The 23,047-nt window shown below is 41.4% G+C and overlaps 1 protein-coding gene and 1 long non-coding RNA gene across 7 annotated transcripts in view; both read right to left on the minus strand.

The window, feature by feature from the left end:
• Positions 1-23,047, minus strand: part of AGBL1 (AGBL carboxypeptidase 1) — a 754,053-nt gene that overhangs the window by 508,812 nt on the left and 222,194 nt on the right. The gene's annotated exons all lie outside the window — the stretch shown is intronic.
• LOC139083208 (uncharacterized) lies at positions 8,259-9,744 on the minus strand. The gene is made up of 2 exons (XR_011539741.1): positions 9,614-9,744; positions 8,259-9,248 (listed from the first exon to the last, which is right to left on the minus strand). It is a non-coding gene; the product is annotated as an uncharacterized lncRNA (long non-coding RNA).

Below are 23,047 nucleotides of genomic sequence, written 5' to 3' on the forward strand. Positions count from 1 at the left end.
AATACACACCCACACGTGTATATTGGCCGGAAGATTTATCAAATTTGGCAAAGGTGTGGGGAAAAGCTAAAGTTGACTTTGAATTTCTGACAGTTTCATGAGCCGGTAGCTCTCAAAAGCAGATAGTACAATAGTCTCACACATCGAATTTCTCTCTTTAATCATTGAAGATGTTAAAAATGGTCAAAGTGTGTCACGTTCCCAGACTGACCCTTGGTAGCGAGTGCCAGAAACATTTGACCACAAGGTTACAGATACTCATGAACTCTATTATTTCTACATTGTTATACAGTGTGTGGCACTTTTCCAGCGATATTTGTATGTGTACACACATTTTTAAAAAATGATACATATAGCTATGTGAACATAGATATAAGAATGCATTAGTTTTCTATTGCTGCTGTAACAAATTACCATGGAATTAGAGGCTTAAAACAAAACCAACTCATCTCAGAGTTCCATGGGTGAGAAACCCAACAGAGGTCTCATCAGGCAAAAATAAGGTATGATCTGTCTAGGGCCCTTATTTGGAGGCTCAGGGAGAGAATCTACTCCCAAAGTTATTCAGGTTGTTGGCAGAATTCAATTCCTTTGCTATTTCAGGGATGAGGTCCCCATTTCCTTGCTGGCTGTCACCTAGGAGCCTCCCTCAGCTTCCTTTCTTCATCTTCAAAGTCAGCAGCAGTATATCAAGTTTTTTTCATGCTTCCAGTCTTTCTGACTTCTCCTTCTGCCACATCTCTTTTGCCTCCTTTTCCACTACACCTGATTCCGCCACAGAAAGTTCTCTGCTTTTAAGGGCTGTTGTGAATAGACTGGACCCACCTTAATAATCCAGGATAATCTCCCTATTTTAAGATCTATAATTTTAATTATACCCATAGGTTTCTTTGCCATATAAACTATTCACAAAATCAGGGGATTAGGGCAAGAACATCTTTGAGGGGCCATTATCTGGCCTACCACAGTGAATATATAATCAAAATTCCTTTTTATACTAAACTTCAACATTGCAGGAATATTAGCTGATAATCCAGAACTATGCGCATCACTTTAAGATGCCTCTCTCTTTGTTATTATCTTTCACACTTGTAAGTCCTCTTAAGCTTATTTAGCCATTGGTTATCCTGATGACTTCCCCTCATCTCTATTCAATTCCTGAACCATTACTGACAATGGCAAAGACCAAAGACCTAAGCTGCAATCTAACCAAGATGTGAGGGCTGTGGCCATTGGTCTCTCTCATCCAGGAGGTTAAAAACTCATCTTTGCACTTTACACCTGTTAGAATGGCAAAAATATCCAAAACAAAAAGTGACAAATGTTGGAGAGGTTGTGGAGAAAAAGGAACCCTCGTTGGTGGGAATGCAAACTGGTGCAGCCACTATGGAAAACAGTATGGAGATTTCTCAAAAAATTAAAAATAGAAATACCTTATGACTCAGCCATCCCATTACTGGGTATCTATCCAAAGAACTTGAAATCAGTAATTCCAAAAGTCCCATGCACCCCTGTGTTCATCGCAGCATTATTTACAATAGCCAAGATGTGGAAGCAACCTAAGTGCCCATCAACTGATGATTGGATAAAGAAGATATGGTGTATATGTATACAACGGAATACTACTCAGCCATAAAAAAGGATACAATCATCCCATTCACAACAACATGGATGGACCTTGAGGGTATTATGTTAAGTGAAATAAGCCAGATAGAGAAAGACAAACTCTGTATGACTACACTCATAGGTAGAAGCTAACACATAGACAAAGAGAACTGATTGGTGGTTACCAGGGGAAAGAGGGGGTGGGGGAAGGGCACAAAGGGTGAAGTGGTGCACCTACACCATGACTAACAATAATGTACAACTGAAATTTCACAAGGTTGTAAACTATCATAATCTTAATAAAAAGAAAAAAAAAACTCATCTTTGTACCTCATCCACTAACAAGGATCCAACCACGAACCATCTAATGCCTCAGAATCATCACATTGTCAATCAGATGATTATATTGGCCCTCCCTTGGGCTCTCTCTATATTTTTCCAAATCACCAAGTGAACCTCCTTCTTACTTATGCCTACCTGAACCACACCTTACAGCAACTTTACCTAAACTCTCAGTCTTCTTGGATGCCCCTCAGGGATCAGATTCTGGGATAAGGAAGAGATTCTGTGGTTCCATGTGCCAGGTCCAGCATACCCCCTGCTCAAGCATAGGGAAGTCACGACAGCCATGCTGTTTAGTGTCTGCCTCTATAAAGAAGTTAAGTACAGATCACCTGCCTTATTAATATCTTCCACAGAGCTACAGTCTCTGGAATTAGAGTATCATTCTGTGATATAATCAGTATAGTCTGTCTTGAACCATGCAGGAAAGAAAAAAGTAGCTGCTTTGTCAAGGGTACATCAAGTTTATTATAACAACTACCACTACTATAGTTTTTCATTGCCCAACACAACTTCACCCTCTGGTTCTCATATGACTGTCATCTCTCAGGTGTTTGTTGGGACATCTCATCACTTGTTTCTAACTTTATTTCCATACTACCCTAAAAATCTGGACTCGGTTGTTTGATATTCTCTATATCAAATCTTTTCTCTGCGGCTGTTTATATATTTCTCTCTCAACGTCGAATTCTAGTGACTCTCATCTAGGTGATACACCTTGTAGTTTCCAAGATAAACCTCTCTTCTACCTGCATTTCTCTGACATTTCATTATTTCCTTTATCCTTCCAATGATTTTATCATAAAATCATGTACACTACAAAATAATTGGCAAAGCTTTCTGAATGTGAAGAAACCCGAATGACATTTATTTCATCCTCCTGGCAAGGCAAGGCCTTCCACTTTGGAATCACGATGGGTTTCGTTAATGTTCTCCATAGTCCTCACTTTTCCTCTCATTAGTAAATGAAGCTTGACCTAGAGCTGACCTCAGTGGCAGCCCATTAGATATATCCTCACATTTAAGAACATTGCTTTGTATTGATGGTCTTTGTTTATAAGCATGCAACCAGAATGAAGCTGCAAGACTGTCCTGATCCTGGCCAATTTAATTTCACAAATAGTTTTGTGAAACTCTGTCTTATTCTTTTCCTGGCAACAGCCTGAGTATTTCCAAATAGCCCATTGCCAGACTAACTGATTTCCCCCACTCAGCTCTTCTGCAAAGCACAGTGGAAAAGCTACAACGGATAACATATTGTTGGACCAAGGAGCAATAATTGAAAATCACATTTGACCCTTTGTGGTCAACCATCTCTCCATCTCCCTGACTTTCTTTCAACTGGAAATACTGCAACAGATGCTTCATAAAGAGAACGACATCCTCCCCAAGAGAAAAATTTTAACATCTCTTCTTTTGTAATTAAAATAAAAACTTTGCATTTTTTTCTGACATATTTATAGAACAGAGTTGAATGCATGATCTTCTTTTAACTGCTAAGCCATTTTCTTTCCAACATAAGAGGTTTGTCTTAGCCTGAGGTCTAGAAAATAGAGATAGGTGAGAATTAAAGTTCTTTTCATAAGGAAAGATGTGAAGCAATGAGAATATTGCATTACAATTGTGTTAGTCTGCTTGGGCCGCCATACTAAAATACCAAAACACCAAAAATTGGGTGGGTTAATCAACAGGCATGGACTATTCTGGAGGCTAGAACTCCCTGATTAAGGTGCCTACAAATTCACTTTCTGGTAAGAGCTCTCTTACTGGCTTGTAGGTGGCCACTCTCTTGCTGTGTCCACACATGGCCTTTCCTCTGTGCTTGTGCAGAAAGAAAGAGAGAGATCTCTGGTGTCTCTTCCTCTTCTTATAAGGGCACCAGTCCTATCAGGTTAGAGCCCCACCCTAATGACCTCATTTAACCTTAATTACCTCTCTAAAGGTCCTATCTCCAAATACAGTCATATTGATGGTTAGGGGTTCAGAATATGAATTTGGGTGGGACACAGTTGAGTTTATAACAACCATGTTGACTCACAGCCTTCTATGAATGCATGGAACAGGTCACTTAGCATGTGCATTGTCTACAGAGAAGCTACAAAGCGAAACCATATTTCCAAATAGTCAATGAAAGGAAGAATAGGGGATAATTCGTCTAACCATCTCCCTCCTGTCTCCTGTTTCCAGTTGGTGAGAGTTCACCTCATGGGGTATTAAACCCTTCTCAATATCTTTGTTGCTTTAGTCTCTTGAGATACCACAACCTGTAACTCCTTGTGGGGTTTCATCCAAGTTCATAAATGGCTGAACCAGAAACTCCAGGCTTGCTGCTGGTCAGCCTAGCTGCTCAGGAGCAGCCTAAGAGGGAGGGCTTGGCCTTCCCAGAGCAAATGCCTGGTCAACGCTCAGTGGCTGCAATGTTGTCCAGAAGGTGAGCAGCACCTCCCAAAGGCAAAAGGCAGAATGTCTGAGGAGATCTATGAGTCATGTGTCTGATACAATGGAATTTACTTCTAATAGGAGCTGAAGACTCAAGGAATACCCCTCATGTGTGTTTTGTCAAAACTAGATAAACCAGAAAAAGTGTGAAAATATTTCTGATGTCTTACAGAAATAAATGGTCTCAGCTTAGGGAAAAGACAGAAGGTGTAACAAAAGGATGGAGAAGAATCCCAAAGCCACTTGTCCCCAGTAGAAGTACATTTTGAAATATATTTATATTTGACCCTTTGGAATATAAACTTAAAAATCGAGAAACATGAAACTTTTAGAGTTAAGACATCAATTACTAAATTAATTTGATAACAGGGTAGTAGGAAGTTAAGCTTCTTTCTTCTAATGATCAAACATCTGCTCTTGTAGCACCTTAGCGAAAGAAAAACACTACTAAAAGTCCTCACTGATGGTCATCATAAGATAAGTCCAGCCCTTATCAGCCTTTTAAAAGAGTTCCAGTGTAATCCTCAATATCCACACATGTTCAGATTTACAGATGCCACATGAATTGAGGGATGAAAGCTGGACCATACAAAGGCAAGATTTACAGCATCATGTGTGTCAGGAGCAATCTTCAACCCTCAATGGTACAAGTGGTACCACACATACTCTATCAATGACCAAAGAAGACCAAGGTTCCTCTACACATGGGCTTTCCAACATAAATCTCCTGGACAGCAGATCTGGCATAACCAAGCAGAATATTCTTAACTCAGCTAAGTGAAATATAAGACTGGCTTTCCCTTGCCTCAATTCTGGTCTCATATATAAAAATTATTCACTTGAATATCTCTCAAATATCATGCACTTGTTCAATTTATTTTTTCTTTGAAATGTTCTGCTGATAACTTTCCCATGGATCCACATGTTTTTTCTGTCACGACATAGTCCACCAGGACCCGGGCATTTGCACAGAGAAGTTGCCAGGGTATAATTTCCTAATATGAGCATAACTAGAAAGTTTGGAATATTCTTCTGAATTGCCACTTAATATCCAATATCTTTTCCCACCTTTGGCCTTGTCATGCTGTAGCTCTGATAGCCATGCTTCTGAGACCAACCAACTCAGCAGAGTGCCCTGTGGAACTCCTGAGGCCAAGGCCCGTCACGTTCTCTTTATTCTATGGCTGTAGACAACACTATTAACCTTCACCTCACATATTGCACGTGCATTCTGGAAACCAGGCAGTGGTCAATACTAACTTACTACTACTATTAGAGAGAAACAGCCCAGTTACATAGCACAGCAAGAGTGGGCCTTGGAACACTGTCTTCGCAGAGAGATGACACTCTATAAGCACATCTTCTGTTCCAACACTGTGTGGGCTCATTGCCTTTCTTTGACTTATCAAACAACCACTCAAGACCTTTCACATAAGCTTGGCAGGCAGAAAGCACAGTGGAAACATCATGGGCTTTAAAATCAAATTTGAGTCTACACTACCAACTGCGGCTCTTTGTGAGCTTCACTTCCCCCATTGCAAACTGAGAATAGCAATTGCTACCTCATAGGGGTGTCCTGAGAATTAAATGAGAAACCATGAAAATGCCTGGCACACAGGAGGTACTCACTACTAAGTATTACTCCTTCTTGCACGTTTTCTGCTTCCCTGGCAAGACTCACAGCCCAATCGTGCAGATATTCATATCTCCTGGTTGTGCTGCTTTCCTGAAGCAGGGAAAGACGCTTGTCCCAGGTTTTACATTGATAAAAAATAAAATATATACTTAGTAACTTTGTCAGGCTCTTTATGTTTGAACCTGCTTGATCCTCACAAGAACTCTATATGCTAGATTTCACTATTCCCATTTTATAGATGGGAAAACAAGCTCTGAGAGAACACATGAGATGCCCAATGAGTTGGAAATTCAACCCTTTTCCAGCCTTCCAATGCAGAGCTCTTTCCAATAGACCATCCTTCCTCCACTCTCATCCACATCACGATTTCCTTGCTGGGTTGATAGGTTCCACCTGGATTTCTCAGACTCCAGGAACATCAATTACAGCTCAGGAAGGTGCAACCTGAAGACCTCAGAACACGTTCTATATATGTGAGTGGGGACAGGTGCCATAGCATTTTGTACTTCTTTGTACATTTGCTATTATAACTCAATCATGTGCTGACAATCCTTGCTCATTTATTCATTTATTCAAGAAGCATTTATTGAACTCCTGCTATATGCACGTCAATTAACTGTAAAGGAATCAAAGAAGCAAATGCACGCCCCCTGCCATCTAAGAGTTAACAATTTAGTTGACGTGCTGACACACAAAGGCACAAAAAGTTAAATAGCATAGGAATCGGTAAAAAATTGCAAACATAAATCCTGCCTCAAAGCACAGAAAATGAAGCGTTAAATGAGAGCTACAGAGTTAAGCTCTATCTTGATGCCATCCACAACTTGGACTGTATAATTCATTGTTGTGGAGGGCTGTCCTGCGCATTGGAGGATGTTTAGCAGCATCCCTAAGGCTGCTATAACAAGGTACCACAAACCTAGTGGCTTAAAGCAACAGAAATTTGTTCTCTCACAGTTCCGGAGGCTGGAAGTCTGAGATCAAGGTATCAGCAGGCCACGTTCCCTCCACAGGTTCTAAGGAAGAATCCTTCCTCGCCTCTTCCAGCTTCTGGTGGCTCCTGGCAATCTGTAGCATTCCTTGGCTTATGGCAGCATCACTTCAATCTCTGCTTCCATCTTCACATGGCTGTCTTTCTTCTGTGACTGTGTCTCTGTGTCCCCACTTCCCTTTTATTATAAGGACAACAGTCAATGGATCGAGGGTCTGCCCTAATCCAGTGTGACCTCAGCTTTACTTGATTATGTCTGCAAAGATCCAATTCCCAAATAAGGTCCCGTGATTCCAGGTGGACATGAATTTTGGCAGACACTATTCAACCCAGCATACCTGTTCTCTACCCACTACACTGCCCCATGTACACACAAGTTATGGCAATTGGAAATGTCTCCAGACATTGCCAAATGTCCTCTGTGGGCGGGGAGGGAGGGGAATCATCACTTGTAGTTGAGAACCACTGCTGTACAGAGATCAGAAAAGGGAATAATGAATGTGGGCTGAGGATTCAGCAAAGGCTTTAACAGAGCAAGAAGGGGTCAACAGGATCCGGTTTCTCTGATTTTCAGAGCTCTTCCTTCCTCTTGATTTTTCTTCTCTCTTCATTGCCATTTCTTTCCTCCTCTTTTTTTATCCTTTTATTTTCTTATCCTGTCTCCCTCTCCTTTTTTCCATTTTCCCTCCTTTCTCCCCTTCCCCGCCGGTACCTTCCTGTCCCCTTCCTTAAGGGGACTCTGTAGACAGCACCAGGAGGAAAGGTGCCATGGAAGGCATCAGATTTCAGCTGGTAGGTGAAAGGTGGGTAGGGGTGAATTGGAAAAGAAGGGGACCCACAGGCTCCCTTCCCCTTTCACTGGTGAAGAATGGCTCTTACCCAGTGCTTTCTCTTTCAAGAGTTTATGAAACTCATTTAGTGAGAAAAACAGAAATGTAAAAGGAATTATGAAGTCTTGAGGAAAATTACTTTTTTTAAGGTTAAGTAGCATGACAATGGCAACTGATAGAGCAAATTAAATTCTAACTGCACCAGTGATTTGATAGATATCATTCTGCTAAGTGTTACTGAGAAAATGCCTTCTTGGGGATACGAAGTTCAAATTCAGAATGAACACTAGTCAGTTGTGGCATCTGATTCAATTAGGTGAAATTCATTAATATAAAGAGGAAAAGGGTCAGGTGGAAAATTAAACTTTGTAGAACAGATCCAGAGAATTTTTATAGAAAACATACATGCAACATCTTTAAGAACGCATGTATTTATTTAATTCAGGGTCTAAAAGGAAGGACAATATTTCACTTTCACATCAGTGAGCAATCATAGTTGTAGCTTGAAATAGTTCATTTCTTGTGACATTTGAGAAACATGCATAAATTACGCTTTGTCTCTATGAACCCAACAAAGTTTGCCAATAACTCACTTGCCCCAGAAAAACACTCTCAGCCACCTGGACATGGCCCTGTTGTCATGGGTAGCAAGATCAAGCCAGTAATGACTTCAGTTACTCTGTGCCAGTCCTGCACATCAAGCATTTTGAACACCAAAGGCAACCACCAACTGGGACTTTCTAGTAACCATCCAGTTATGCTTAAAACAAAATTAGTAAATTGGGTGCTGTGAAATGATCTCTATGAAATATTTATCACCCATTTAGAAGATCACTTCTCCAAAGGCATTCATGCAGGGCCAGTTAAAAGAGTTTCAAAATCTTATTTTGCCTAGATGCAAGCCAGTCGGCCTCATTAGTGATCAATTACCAGCCAGGTCTGACCTAATAAGTCATTAATATATACCGTGTACTGTCAAATCCTGTAAGTGGGCACCACATGTCCAATAACCCATCAGAAGCTATTATTAATAAAGCCCTCAAACTCCACCAGGATCCATATTGTGTAAACGAGGCACCAAATGGGGTAATTTTTCATTGCTTTCCAACTTGGCCTACAAAAGATCAACACAAACCACCCAGGGCTCAGACCCAAAGGCAGAGTCTCACGGTATGGCATATCGTTAGCATCGATCCTCAGAGCTTCCGATAGCGGTGTTGTCTACACAAGCTTCTTCCTGTGGGCTAGTGAGCCACAACTAACTTAAGGAAGTCAGTTTTTCAGAAGTTTCTGCTTCCTCCTCTTCAACGTGCAAGATTGCCATGTTGCTATTCACTGAACCATAAAGGATGAGATTACATCCTGTATCACTTGAGTGCTTTTTAAAAGGAGGTGCCAGACATGTCTAGGGGAAAAGGAAGGAAGGATTGAAGAGAGAAATTATAGCAGCAAGAAGAGGGCAAGGCAGAAGAGTAAGGACAGTGAATAACTTCCTCCCCTCAACCTATGAGATCCTACTTACCCTGATCCACAGAATCTTCCAGGGTTCTTTCTATGATAAGGTTTCATTCATTCATGCATGCATTTATTTAATGATTTACCCATCCACTTATTCTGTCATCTGACAAATATTTACTGAGCCAACCCATCATCAGGCTCCATGCCAGATCCTTGGATAGAAAAAGACCGCTTTGAAAAATAGCCCTACATCTTTAGTCTTTTAGAAATGGCTGGATTTCAGAAGCTGCTCTCCCTCTACCTGCCCCTCACCTGCTACTCCAAGTCATCCTTCAAGCTTCAGCTCAAACATCCCTTCCTCAGGAAAGCCCCCTTGACTGTTTCCTCCCAGTCGTCAGTGCCATAGCATTTTGCACTTCTTTGCACACTTGCTATTATTTAAGTCATTACTTTCAATTTCTCTTTAACATCTGTATTCATTACTAAACTGTAAATTTCTGATGATTTCACTACAGTCATCCTTGTGCCTAGCCCAGTGTCCGGTGCATAGTAGGTGTGAAATTAATTGTTGCTGATTCATTGACTGTTGGTACCACAAACTGTAAGAGGCAACCACTAATGGGAGGACTTGTCAGTGGCAGTCTTCTGAAAGGGAGGAAAGGGTCAAGGCCTTTGACTAATAAGTCTAGCATTACTATCCATAACAAATCTTCTCTGAGTGTTTCCTTCTCTTCCTCCTGGTCTTTCTTCTTCTTCTTCTTCTTCTTCTTCTTCTTCTTCTTCTTCTTCTTTCTCTCTCTCTCTCTCTCTCTCTCTCTCTCTCTCTCTCTCTCTCATTTTTTTCCCTGCAGGTGAAATGAGACCAGGGACATTGGAGACAGTTAACCTAATGCTCAGACAGGCAGGCAGGCAGGGCCTGGGTAAAGGGCTTTGGACATGACATGTTTTTGTCTTCTCTGTTCACTGCTGTTCCCCAGAGCCTAAAATGGTGCCTGAGAAAGAAGAAGTGCTCAATTTATATACTTTGAATAAATGAATGAATAGATTGATAAATAACAATTGATTGTGGAAAAGCTATGTCCCTCTATGCCCTCTGATGGCATTATATGTATGAGGAAAGAGAAAGAGTCAAGTAGGAACTAAAGGACTCTGAACAGGGCATAGCAGCTGAGGTTCCCTTCTGTATTCTCCCGTTAATCATTATCATTTCTGGTCATATTGGGGTCTGGAGTCCCATTAAGAGCCTACCTTTTAAATAGAAAGAGCATCAATAGCGAACATTTCGGAATTGCTTATCATGCTGAGCAAAGTGCCTTACTTGCATTATCTGATTTCATAATCAAAACCACACACAGAGGTGTTGTTATTACCACTCTTTCTAAACAGTGACAGAAGATCCCGAGGCTCAGAAAATGTAGCAGACTCGCCCCAGATCATACAGCAAGCAAGTAGATCTGTGCTCCAATCCAGGTCCATCTGACCGCAGAGCCCTCACTCTTAGCCACTGGACTATGCTGCCTCGTTCTAGACCCAGAGCGTTATGACAGCAGGGCCACCCTACATGGATGCACAGGCTGTCCACTACACAACATTCCCCTCTGGATTCGTGCAACAATGCTCACACTTGAGATAAGACAACCGAATGACACCGAGCTATCAGTTCAATCATTGGCAGAAGTTCAATACTCATCTTCCAAAGGAAGCTTGGAAAAGAGTGCTCCTGCCCGTGTCTCATCACACCATTCCAGTGATTACTCAGCGGGACAATAACAGCGATTCTAAGGCCCTTGGTGCAATTCTGCTTTTTTGTCCAAATCACCCTGGCACGGGAGCCATGCTCCCCGCCCCGTGCTATGCCCATCAATACACATTTACGATAGATTTCATTCAACTCCAATGGTCCTCTGGTTAATTTACACAGTGCCAAACTGACCTTTCCAAATGTGTCCCACAGCACGGTGAGAGTGAGGAAAATTTACTGCCAGGAACCAAAAATATGCTACCTTGTGAAATATGGGTTTTTTCATGGCTTCATTTGAACTTCATATCAGAAACTGTGGAGCGGTTCAATGATTATTCACCATTTGAGGAAGGAAAAAGGCAGCTCGGAGGCCTTCAGGGCCCATATTTCATAGCCCTATCAGACCTTCACACCAGTGATTAAAAGCCCTGCAAGCAGCGGCAACCGCAGGGCCTGCTGGTCACATCCTAGAGAAAGAGATGGATTTCCCTGAAAGGGAAGAAACTTAAGAACCCACAGTTACTGAAAAAGTTGGTACAAATTTCCCCAGTGAATTCATTTGAGATAAAAAAGTTCTCCAACCTTCCCTTCCTCTTCTAATCTTCCATTCTTCCCGTGAAAATTTATCAAGGCCCTTTTAATCCATGTTTTTCTGAGCTCAGATATGACTTTGATGATATTTGAATTGGTCCACTCTACCATGAGGCATCTATTCTGTCAGCAGATGCAGAGGCAGAATAATTTCTGAGAAGACCAGGGTATCAGTTAGGGTGTTGGTCTGGAATAGCAAGAGAAACAAGGGGAAGCAGCATGAGATGGTCCAGGATCCTGGAGTCAGCTGTGACCACCACCCCTAGGCATGAAGGCACAAGGGGAGAGAGCCATCACTGGTCCCTAGGGAAGGGAGTGGTATGGAGAGGGGAGCCTGTCAGGAGTTATGACCTTTGGAGGAGGCAGGCAGCCAACTCACAGCCAAGGAGGAAGCTGGGAGAATAAATACCTCCTCCCTTTCTCCAATCTTTCGTATTGTCTCCCATTGGCCAAACCAAGTCAGAGCCACTCCAGCAAAGGACTCCATTGATGTAGCTCATAAAGATCAGCCTCCCGATTTGTACAGTCACTTTTCAGGGCTAGAGAGTAGACATGAGGTGTTGGAGGGGATAACTTGAAAACGTCCTGCACACCAAGAACATTCTTAAAACCCACCTTTATCCTTGATGCCCAGTTCTCCCTCTAATTTAGTGAAGATCATTTGTCTGTGTGCGCCAGTCTGATTGGTGTGCAGCAGTACACTAAATAAAGTTGTACAGCGCGTTGCCAAGTTGAAGTGAGCTTTCTCCTTTGAATTCACAAAACGCTGCTCTCATGGTAAATTCTAAAAATATTCTAATTACTTTGAGTATATCCTACCTTCTCTACTATAATATAAACTCCTTGGAGGCAGAAAGGCATGATTTGTTAAAAACCAACATAAATTGAGTACCTACTTATACCAAGTATCCTACACATTTGTTATTCCATTTAATCATCCTAACAAACACATAGATGAGGAAATCAAAGCTCATCAAATCAAATCACAAAGTGACACAGCTAGTATGGGGCAGACCAGACATCTAAATTCAGGGCTTTCTGACTCTGAAACTCAAGTTATTAACCACCATGTCACTCTGTCTCTTATTCATTTTTGAAATCTCTACAATGCTTAGTAACACGTGTCATACACAGCAGGCTTCCATATGTTGGATGGATGGATGGATGGATGGATGGATGGATACAGCCTAATGGAATAAAAACATAATTCTCAGTCTCCATTACTAATCCCCAGGCCAGATTCTCTTGATCTCTTTCACAATTCATTTCACCATCAATTATTGAGCCTGTGCTTTCTTAATCATTTCAAAAAGTAGAAAAGAAATAGGAAACATAGCCCTGGTTTCACACAGTATATAACATTTCTGAGAAAAGCTGCGCCAACATATACAAGTAAAGGAACATAACTGAGTTCATAATCAAACCACTATGTACACTGTGTAGGGAATGACCAGAATTCAGCTGTTCCCCAAATGTTCATTCTGAGAAAGGCTTAAAAAATGCTCAAGAACACAGTGAGTGCTGGGCAGACAGAGAAGCAGCAGCAAAGAAAGGACATTAGATTGCAAGGTGAGAACACAATTGGGAAAGGGCTCATTTTAAGGTAGTGACCTTTCTCAGTATGAGAAAAGCATGGAGGAGGGCACTGGCCCCCGCCTTTCACAATCCAGGATTTCAGCAAGTCATCACTGATTTTGACATCAGTGTTCATGAAAACATTCACCTAAACTGAACAATATTTTATTCACACTGGAAGGACCAGCTTTTTTGAGAAATTCTACACTTAAGAAAATTCTAAAATGAAAGCTCTCTTTAACAGAAAAAAATGAATTACTACAATTTCCCTTCCTCCTTAAAGCAATACTCAAGTGGCTAACTCACAAGTAAAAAGGCAAAGGACACAGGAAATTTCTGACCAGGATTCCATTAAGGTTCATGGCCCTCCCGAGTTTGGGGTAGTTGAGTGGTCTATGGGCTCGCAATTAAAATTCTGATCTAAGAGGATTCCCTAGACCTCGGTAGGGTCTGAGGATGATAATCACCAAGAACGGGCACAGAATATAAATTCTACAATCTGGCAAGAGTGAAGGTATCAGGAATCTTAAAAAGGCCCCTAAGGACTTTCAGTTCTGAGAATAAACAGTAGACATACCTTTCCCTATTTCTCCCACTAAGTACAACTAAAATCTCTGGTCATGATGTATAAAACAAAGATAAGACGATTCTGAAAAAGGGAGAGAAGAAGGTAAACCAGCTAAGGACCTCAAGGCCCGAGGAATAACATACAGGGAACTTTCCTGGGTGTTCTTTTTGCCTCTTGCTTCCCAAACTTGGAGCAAAACAAGTCAGCAACCCAGAAACCCAATAGGCACAGACAAAAAAGCCCCAACAAAAGTCTACTTTGTCTAGTCAAAAGATCAGGAAAAGGGCAGCCTAGCAAGTCAGAAAATGTTTAGATAATAACCACTCTACTCCAGCCAAACACCACAGAAAACACTGAGGCCCCACCCACACTAATGAATGCCAAGTGGGGAGACTAGACGTCTACCCTGGGAAGGCCCCGATAAGACACCCAACCCCCACATCACCCCCAGTGATGTCAGAGAAGGCCGGGTAGGAAACCTGTAGTGTCAAGAAGACCACATAGGAAGCCTGGACTTCCACTCCTACCCCAGCAGTAATGAGGTGCCCGCTCCTTCCCCAGTGGGGTGGTGATGGAGGAGGCCTAGTGAAAGCCAGTACTTTCACCACCACCCAGCAGTAATGAGGCCACCCTCTTCCATGGGATCAGAAGAGGCTATGTGGGGAGCAGTAATGAGGCATCTGGCCCCTCCCAGCGAGAATGGGATCAGTAGAGGCCTACTGTGGAATCAGAGCTCTCACTCCCAACCCACTCTAATGCAGAGGCCCCCTCCCCTCAAGGGTCAAAAAAGGTTAAGTGGGGAACTGAGACTTCTACACTCATCTAGCAGCTACAAAGTGGCACCCCCAGCCCTACTCCTGCCAGGGCAGTGCCAGAGGAAGCCATCTTATTTGTCTCCTAGGACTACCATAACAAATTGCCACAAATTTGGTGGCTTGAAATAACAGAGGGCCACCCCTGAGTGGTTAAGTTGGTGCACTCTGCTTCAGTGGCCCAGGGTTTCGCCGGTTTGGATCCTGGGCACAGATGTGGCACGGCTCATCAAGCTATGTTGAGGCAGCATCCCACACAGCACAACCAGAAGGACCTACAACTAGAATACAACTACGCACTGGGGGGGCTTTGGGGAGAAGAAAAAGAAAACAAATTAAAAACAGAGGCAACAGATGTTAGTTCAGGTGCCAATCTTTATATAAAATAAAATAAATAACAAATTTATTCTCTCACACTTCTGGAGGCCAGATATGTGAATCCAAGGTGCTGGCAGGGCCCTGCTCACTGCAAAGGCTCTAGAGGACAACCCTTCTTTGCCTTTTCCAGTTTCTGATGGCTCCAGGTATCCTTTGGCTTATGACAACATAACTCCAATCTGGTGCCTCTGTCTTTCATGGCCTTCTTCTGTGTGTCTCTTTGTATCCTCTTCTCTATTAATAAGAACACCAGTCATTGGATTTGGGCCCACCCTAAATCCAGGATGATTTCATCTCAAGTCTCATAATTACATCTGCAAAGACCCTATTTCCAAGTAAGACCACAACCTGAGGTTCCAAGCAGATACGATTTTGGAGGTACAATACTTAACCCACTATACCAACTAAAACAGAAGATTTAAATAACATCCACAATCCCATAACAAATACCTCAAAATGTCCAGGTTTCAGCAAAAAATCACTCATCTTACAAAAAAACCAAGAAGATACCCCTGAAAAAGGTCAATCAATAGATGCTCACACTAAGGAAACGGAGATATTAGAATTTTATGACAAAGATGTTCAAGCAGCCATCATAAAAATGCTTTAGTGAGCAATTATGAAGAAACTTGTAGCAAATGGAAATTAAAAAGCCTCAGCAAACAAGAAGATATACAGAGGAACCAAATAGAAATTTTAGAACTGAAAGATACAATTATCAAAATAAAAATAATTAATGGATGGGCTAAACAGCAGAATAGAGGGGACAGAAGAAAGAATCAATGAACTTGATGATGGAAGAGAAATTGCCCAGTTTGAACAACAGAGAGAAAATAGATTGCAAAAAAATGAGCAGATCCTTAAAGACCTGTTGGGTCAATAATAAAAGATCTAACAATCATATAATTGGAGTCCCAGAATTAGAGGAGAAAGAATGCAGGGCTGAAAACATACTAGAAGAAATACTGGTTGAAAACTTCCTAAATTTGGCAACAGACACCAACCTACAGTTACAAGAAGCTGAGCAAACTCCATACAGGGTAAATCCAAAGAAATTCACAGCAAGACATATCATAATCAAACTTCTAAAAACTGAAGGAAAAAAAAATCTTGAAAGCAATGGGAGAGAAACAACACCTAACTTATAGGTGAAATGCATTTTGAATGATGGCGGATCTCTCATTAAAAAACACAGAGGCCAAAAGGAAGTGGCACAATATTTTCCAAGTGCTGACAGAAAAGAATTGCCAACTGGAATCCTATAAGTAGGGAAAATATCCTTCCAAACTGAGGGATCAATCAAGCAATGTAATCCACCATGTTAATAGGCTAAAGAAGAAAAATCACATTGTTCTACCAGTTGATGCAGAAAAAAGCTTTTGACAAAATCAATATCCATTCATGATAAAAAAAAAAAAAAACTCTTAGAAAAATAGAAATAGAGGCTTACAACCTCCAAAAAACCTACAACTAACATTATCTATAATGGTGAAAGACTGAACGCTTTCGTCTAAGATTGGGAACAAGGCAAGGGTGTCCACTCTCAGTCAGTGTAGCACTGGAAGCTCCAGCTTCACCCGGATGACTGAGAACAGTTTCTACACTGGTCTTCTCAGCTCCAGCTTGGTAGCCCATCCAATTCGTTTACCTGGAGAGTGAGTCACCCTCGATGAATCTCTTTCTCACACATCCTTTATCCAATTCAACAGCAAAATCTGTTTCTCCACATTCAAAATGGATCCAAACACAACCGCCTTCCTACCTGCACTGATCTATTCAAAGTCACCGCTATGACTTGACCTGATCAAAGTAATACATTCCTCAGGAGTGTCCTGCTCCACGTTTGCCCCTTCACAGTGCCATCAAAGCAGCCAGAGTGATCTTTTTAATGTATAAATCAGACCATATCATTCCCCTACTTCAACTCACCAATGATGCCATGTCACTCAAAAGAAGAGCCAGAATCCTTACAATTGTTGCAAGGGCCTGCAGGAGCCGGTCCCCATAACCTCTCGCACCTTACCTCTGACTCTCCTTGTTCTCTTCATTCAGCCACAGTGGCCTCCCTCATTAGAACTCAGCAAGCAAACTCCTGTCTCAGGGCTTTAAAACATGTTTTTTCTAACGCTTTTTTGCATCTGCTGTTTCCTCTGCCAGGAAGGGTCTCCAAGTCTCACTCCTTCAACTGGTACCTTCTCAAGGAGCCTTCACTGACCACCCCTTGCAATACAGAGCCCACGTCCCCCTGGCACTCCTCCCCTGCCACCCGGCTTTGCTTTCCTTCATATCCCTTAGAACCACCCGACACCTCATTTACCCGGTTTATGCATTTATTGTCTATGTTCCCTCTTTAGAACGTAAGCTCTCAGAGGGCAGGACTTTATCTATTTTGCTTCCAACTCATTGCTCTGTTACCACTGCCCAGAAGAGTGTCTGGCACATACCAGGCACTTGACAAATATTTGCTAAAGAAAGGAATAAGTTAAAATAAGACCCTACGTGTGTCTTTCTACCTCATTCCTTCCTTCCTTTCTTCTCTTTTTTTCATTCCTTCCTTAAACAAACATACAAATGCCTACTGGTAGTGCATGGCAGCACAACAGATTTTTGCAAAACATGGATGAATAGGCCTGTCTGCTTTCTGCAAACATCCAGGCATGTAAACAAAATACCACATGAGAAGCAGACAGCAACTCAGTTTACGAAAGTTTTACTAGCGTAAATCTGTGCAAATTACTATGGAAATGAGCAGAGCAAAACAAGAGAGAGGCACTGAGAACACAAAACTCTCAGGATTTCTACATTAATTATTTTGTGTGTCCACCTAATGCTTCACTCTTGAGAGTAATGATAATTCTTGTCCCCATTCCCTGACAGCCAGAATCCTTAGGAGTGCCTCCCAACATCCTAGAAAGAGACTATATGGCCCCCCATACCCATTTAGACAATTTCTCTGCGCTAGAAGACTATGCATACATGGAGAGGTGAGTGGCAAGTAATTCCTGCTTAGGTCAAAGGTTTGCAAAGATCATGGGGCAAAATAGGAGCTTGCCTGGGGCCCCTTTCATCTGTCTCTCTCTCAAGGCAGTGGCCAGTCTGATGTTCTCTTTCAGCACTATGAAAAGTCCCCATTAAGTCTGTGCCCCAAAGGGCTCACGGAGATATGTTTTTGTCAGTCTGCAAGTCCCCTGAAAATGGGCAGAGTCTTGCCTGCTGTTCCCAGATTGGTATAAATCATGGATCAGAGCCGGAGCGTGTCCAGCCAATCCAACAACCTCACACTAACTAAACACCCCCAAGCCCTATTCATGGTGAAGCCAGACCGCTGAGTAATAAAAGCACAATCAAATCCCAGCTACACACAACAGCTGTTATTCCAGACAAGCGCCTTGTTCCAGTCAGCCCAAGAAGTGGAGAAGATCATCCATTTAGCTCTAAATGCAGTTGATTTTCTGAACTTGTTTCAGTTTGATTCTCTCATGTTTTATGCTCCATAATAAGTTTATATTCTGTTCTACTTGAATCGGCGAAACCTCAGGGGCATCTCTTGCAAGATACAGAGCGTGATGATTAGCAACTCAAAAGGGAAGCATGTTCAAGACTGCCAGAAACAGAACCCAAACCCACAGGCAAAAGGCAGCTCGGAGGAAAGAGCCTGGAGCAGATGGAGCAAGTCTCAGGTGCGAGAGATCCACTGGGTACCTCGGCACTTTGCAAACCTCTCCTCTACTGATCTCGAAGCTTCAGTCAGGCCCTAACATCTAGGGCTTTGTGAAGCAGCAGGCGGAAGCTGGGTTTTACCTCTTCCTTGACTCTTGATTTCTCCACCCTTTCTCCCTGCCCTGGGACAAGCTGACCTCATGCTTTCCCACCTCTCTGGGTCAATTCTTTCACAGCACAGGCACGCTGGACTCTGGAGGAAAATAACAATCACTGTGCAAGATGAGTAGACGGCTGATGGTTGAAGCTTGTTGAAATAAAAATAGGAAATATCCCACGCATGTTCTTAATCAGAGAAGCAGGTAACAGCCAAATTTCCACAGTGACAGGACAGGAAGTAGGGTCTCCTGAACCAAGTCCTGTGGATCCCTCTCTTTAATACCCTTATAGCTTTTCCTTTCTTTTATTTCTTACATTTTCTTCTCTCTCTCTCTCTTTTTCACCCTTTCCCTCTATAGTTTTCTCCAACTTTCTCATAATAACACTTCATCTTACTTTTGAATTTTAAAAAATAATTACCAGGCACTATATCATTTCATATATTTTTTCTTTGGTCGCTTGCAAGAATTTCCCCTGATAATTGGTGTTCTGCCATTTCACTTCAGTGTGTCCAAGGGCAAAGTTATTTTTTATCCTTAATCTAAGGATTCATTTTTTTCATAGTTCTGGAAGCTCATCAGCCAATATGTTTAGAATATTGCCTCTTCCCACTCTCCATTCTCCTTCTGAAGTTGCCTAGAGCCTCCCATTTTATCTTCCATGTCGCTCAGCCTCTCTTTCGTGGTGTTCACCTCTTTCTCTAGGTCATGCACTCTAGATTACATCCTCAAATATATTTTTTTATTTCCTTAATTCTTCAACTGTGTCTAAACTGCTGCTAAGTTTGTCAATTGTGGTTTTAATTTCAATGAATATTTTTTTTTATTTCTAAAAGATGTGTTTGCTTTCTTTTCTTAAATATGCCTGCTGATTTTCATAGTTTCCTTTTCTACCTTCACAAATTTTATTCCTTCTTTTGCTTTGTTGGTTGTTTTCAATGTGCATGACTTGAAGCAGCTTTCAGATTTTTCTATCATCTCAAGCTCTTTAGGCATTCATGGTCCTGGTTATTGTGATTTGAGTTTTCCTTCATGGTACATCATTTCCTTGTGTGGGGTACACATTTTATCAGCAGCAGCAGAATCCAGGTAGGCCTGGGTTATGAAAGTGTTGCTGAAAAGTGGTTCCACATTGCCTTCTTCTGGATAGAAAAGGACCTGTCTTTAAATTAATTTATCCACCTCCTTCATACCAAGCTGGTGTTACACACTTGTGGCAGATGTCAGGGGCTTCAGTATCTCTCAGAAGACTTTTTCTTCTCCATCTAAGCTCTAGAAGAGAGAATCTTCCTTTTTGCTTCTCTCAGGTGGAGGGCAGGGTCCTTTTCCTTGTGTTAGCAATGAGAGGGACATGCCCAGCAACCTCACATCCCATTTATACACAGCCCTCCCTTCTTGTCCTTACTGCACACCAAGGCAGAGCCCACGGCCTCTCTCCATAGATGTCCACTTGTGATCTGGTTCTGTTCTTATATCCACACATCTCTCACAAGCCAACTACAAGACAGTCAAATAGGCCCACTATTTCTTCTTTATTTCTGATACTCAGGCATTTTCCTTTCTTTTATGCTTGGATGTGTTTTCTTTCTAAATTGTGATTTTTTTTCAGTTTTATCTTGAAATAATGTCAGATTTCCAGAAAAGCTACGAAAATAGTTCAAAGGATTCCTATATACTCTTCCCCTAGATTGCCCCAAGTCTTAACATTTTACTTTACCTGTTTTATGTCTCTTTCTATCTTATACTTGTTTTTCTCACTTTCTTTCTATCTTCTTATAATTATTAAATTGTGATATTTTGATCTTGTTGTTTTAGTTCTTGTTCTGGAGAAGAACCACAATAAGCGTTAACTTGGCCTCCCATATTTAGAGCTGCAAGTTCTACAGGTGGTGATCAGAGGGAGCAAGTCAGGAGAACAAATATCCATAGACCAGGAGCTAAGATCACTTCCTTAATACTTGACTTATCTGGTCCTCAGAATAACAAAAAATTTATGTATCATGAGCCTCATTTTTAAGAAGGAGAAAAACTGAGGCTTACAAAGACTCGTTCAAGTTCATTGAGCTCTGAAGTCCACATAACTATGAAGCCAGGATTCTAAACTCTATTCCTCTTTCCTTTGAAACACACTGCTTAAAGCTACTCAGAGAGACAGACCACAACACACCCCTTCTGGCAGTGGCTGAGATTCCTCCTATCATATGACTAGAATGTAAATAAATTAGAATAGGCATGCTTTTTCCATCAGCAAGTAATTAGGTGAGTCACACCTGCCTGAGGTTCATTTGTAGATACATTCTGTCTCCTTGTTAAGTTTTATACCTATCTCTTTTGGTGATTAACAGACTCAGCTGAATTTTCTATGACTCACCTCAAAATGCCATATGCTCACAAAGGTATATGTATAGAAAAAGCAGCTGATGCCTCAAGGAAAACATAAGCAAACACTAAGTATACAAACATTTCTGCTGGGTGCACATGCCTAAGATTTATCTTCTCTTATGTGGCTTCCATCACTTCTCAGAATAAATAAGCAAAACTAAACTAATTTCTGGTGGCATTTGCATTCAGACCAGAATTTCTGCATGCAAAGAATAAAATTTATTATCAGAGAATGAGTCAGAGGTGTTGTAGCCTTCAGCTCTCTAAGTAAAGGACAACATGTCTAGCTATCACGCTTTAGGAGAAAACTGGCGGGGGGGGGGGGGGGTGGGCAGATGAAATAGGTGAAGGAGATTAGAGGTATAAATTTTCAGTTATGAAATGAATAAGCCATGGGGATGTAATGTACAGCATAGGGAATATAGTCAACAATATTGTACTAACTTTGTATGATGACAGATGGTAACGAGACTTATCATGGTGATCATTTCGTAATGAATATAAATATCTTAATGAATATAATATACTACGATGAACACCTGAAACTAATAGGATATTGGAGGGCAATTATATTTCAATTAAAAAAAGATCTGTTACCCAATGTTTGGAATGTCACAAATTTTTCAGATAAGAACTTAGTTGGCTCCAATTCCATAAAACAAGGAGTTTATGACCTAAATCTACTTTTATTCCCCAGTCTTTCCATTTCCTGTCCTACACACCCTCAACAGTGGGCCAGTCCATCCACTGGCTTTCTCAGCTCCACCAGAACTGCTGAATACTGCTGGGGAAAAGTACCCATCCACAAAGAATGGAGCCACATAAATCCGTGGTCTTCCTTATCAGGGGTCCTTAAGCCCCTCTCTATCACCCATCTCTGGTCACTTTTTCCCCACATCTGCTTGAACGAGCATTTCTGCCTTGACCACTTTCCTCAAATTCTTCTCCCACCTTACTACCCATCAGCAGATGACCTCATATTATTTCACATGAAAAATCAAGGCTATGGGGCATGACCTCCTCCTACTTCCTGCTTCCTGTATCTGTAAATGTGTCATCCTTTGCTTCTAATACTCATCTTCTTTGCTTCAGTCTCAAGGCAGAGTTTCTTTTTCAATTCTTCATGATTAATCTATTGTAATTCCCTTCTAGCTTCTCAGGAACATTTCCTCATCAATCATTTCCAGTTTGGGCTGTGCTTTAAATCTTTTTATCTCAAAACTGGCTTCCCCTCCAGCCAGAAGCTTTTAGAAGCTTCTCAAATGCTTCTGTCTTTAAATAAAACAGCAAAACAACAACAACAAAAAGCCAATAAATACCTCCCTCAATCCTAAATCGTCTCTAATTATTGCCTTAATGTCTCTTTCTCTTAACAATCAAGTTTCTCAAAAGATTATATCCATTGTCTTCTTTCCCACCAGCCAAACTTCCCCAGCCAAAGAAATGAATCTCTTCTTATTTTGTATCCTCAACTTACTTGGCCTTACTGCAGTATTTGATGACTTTACTTACGTTGCAGAACAAATAGAAAACCATCGTCTATATGCCTCTCCCTTTTACTTGGGAAAAAAAATACATAAATAAAAAAGAATTTAATAGAACTGTTTTTCACCCACCCCAGATGGCTAGAGAGAGGCACTCACAGCCAATGTAGCCTGACAACTCTGAATTCCTTTCTTCACAAGGAGGCAGGAAAATATCTTCTTAACAGAAGGTATAGCTATTGCTCATAGGAGATTGAACTGTGTTGTCTGGACAAAAGAAAAGATGTCTTCACCTTGGCAAAGTGTGCTGGCTTCCTACCTAATCATGAGGAAATCACCCACAGCACTTGTTGATGGAGAGAATGAACCAGAATTGGAGCATCCACCTGCCTTCACT

Source organism: Equus przewalskii, chromosome 1, assembly GCF_037783145.1.
Source record: "Equus przewalskii isolate Varuska chromosome 1, EquPr2, whole genome shotgun sequence".
NCBI lineage: Eukaryota > Metazoa > Chordata > Mammalia > Perissodactyla > Equidae > Equus > Equus przewalskii.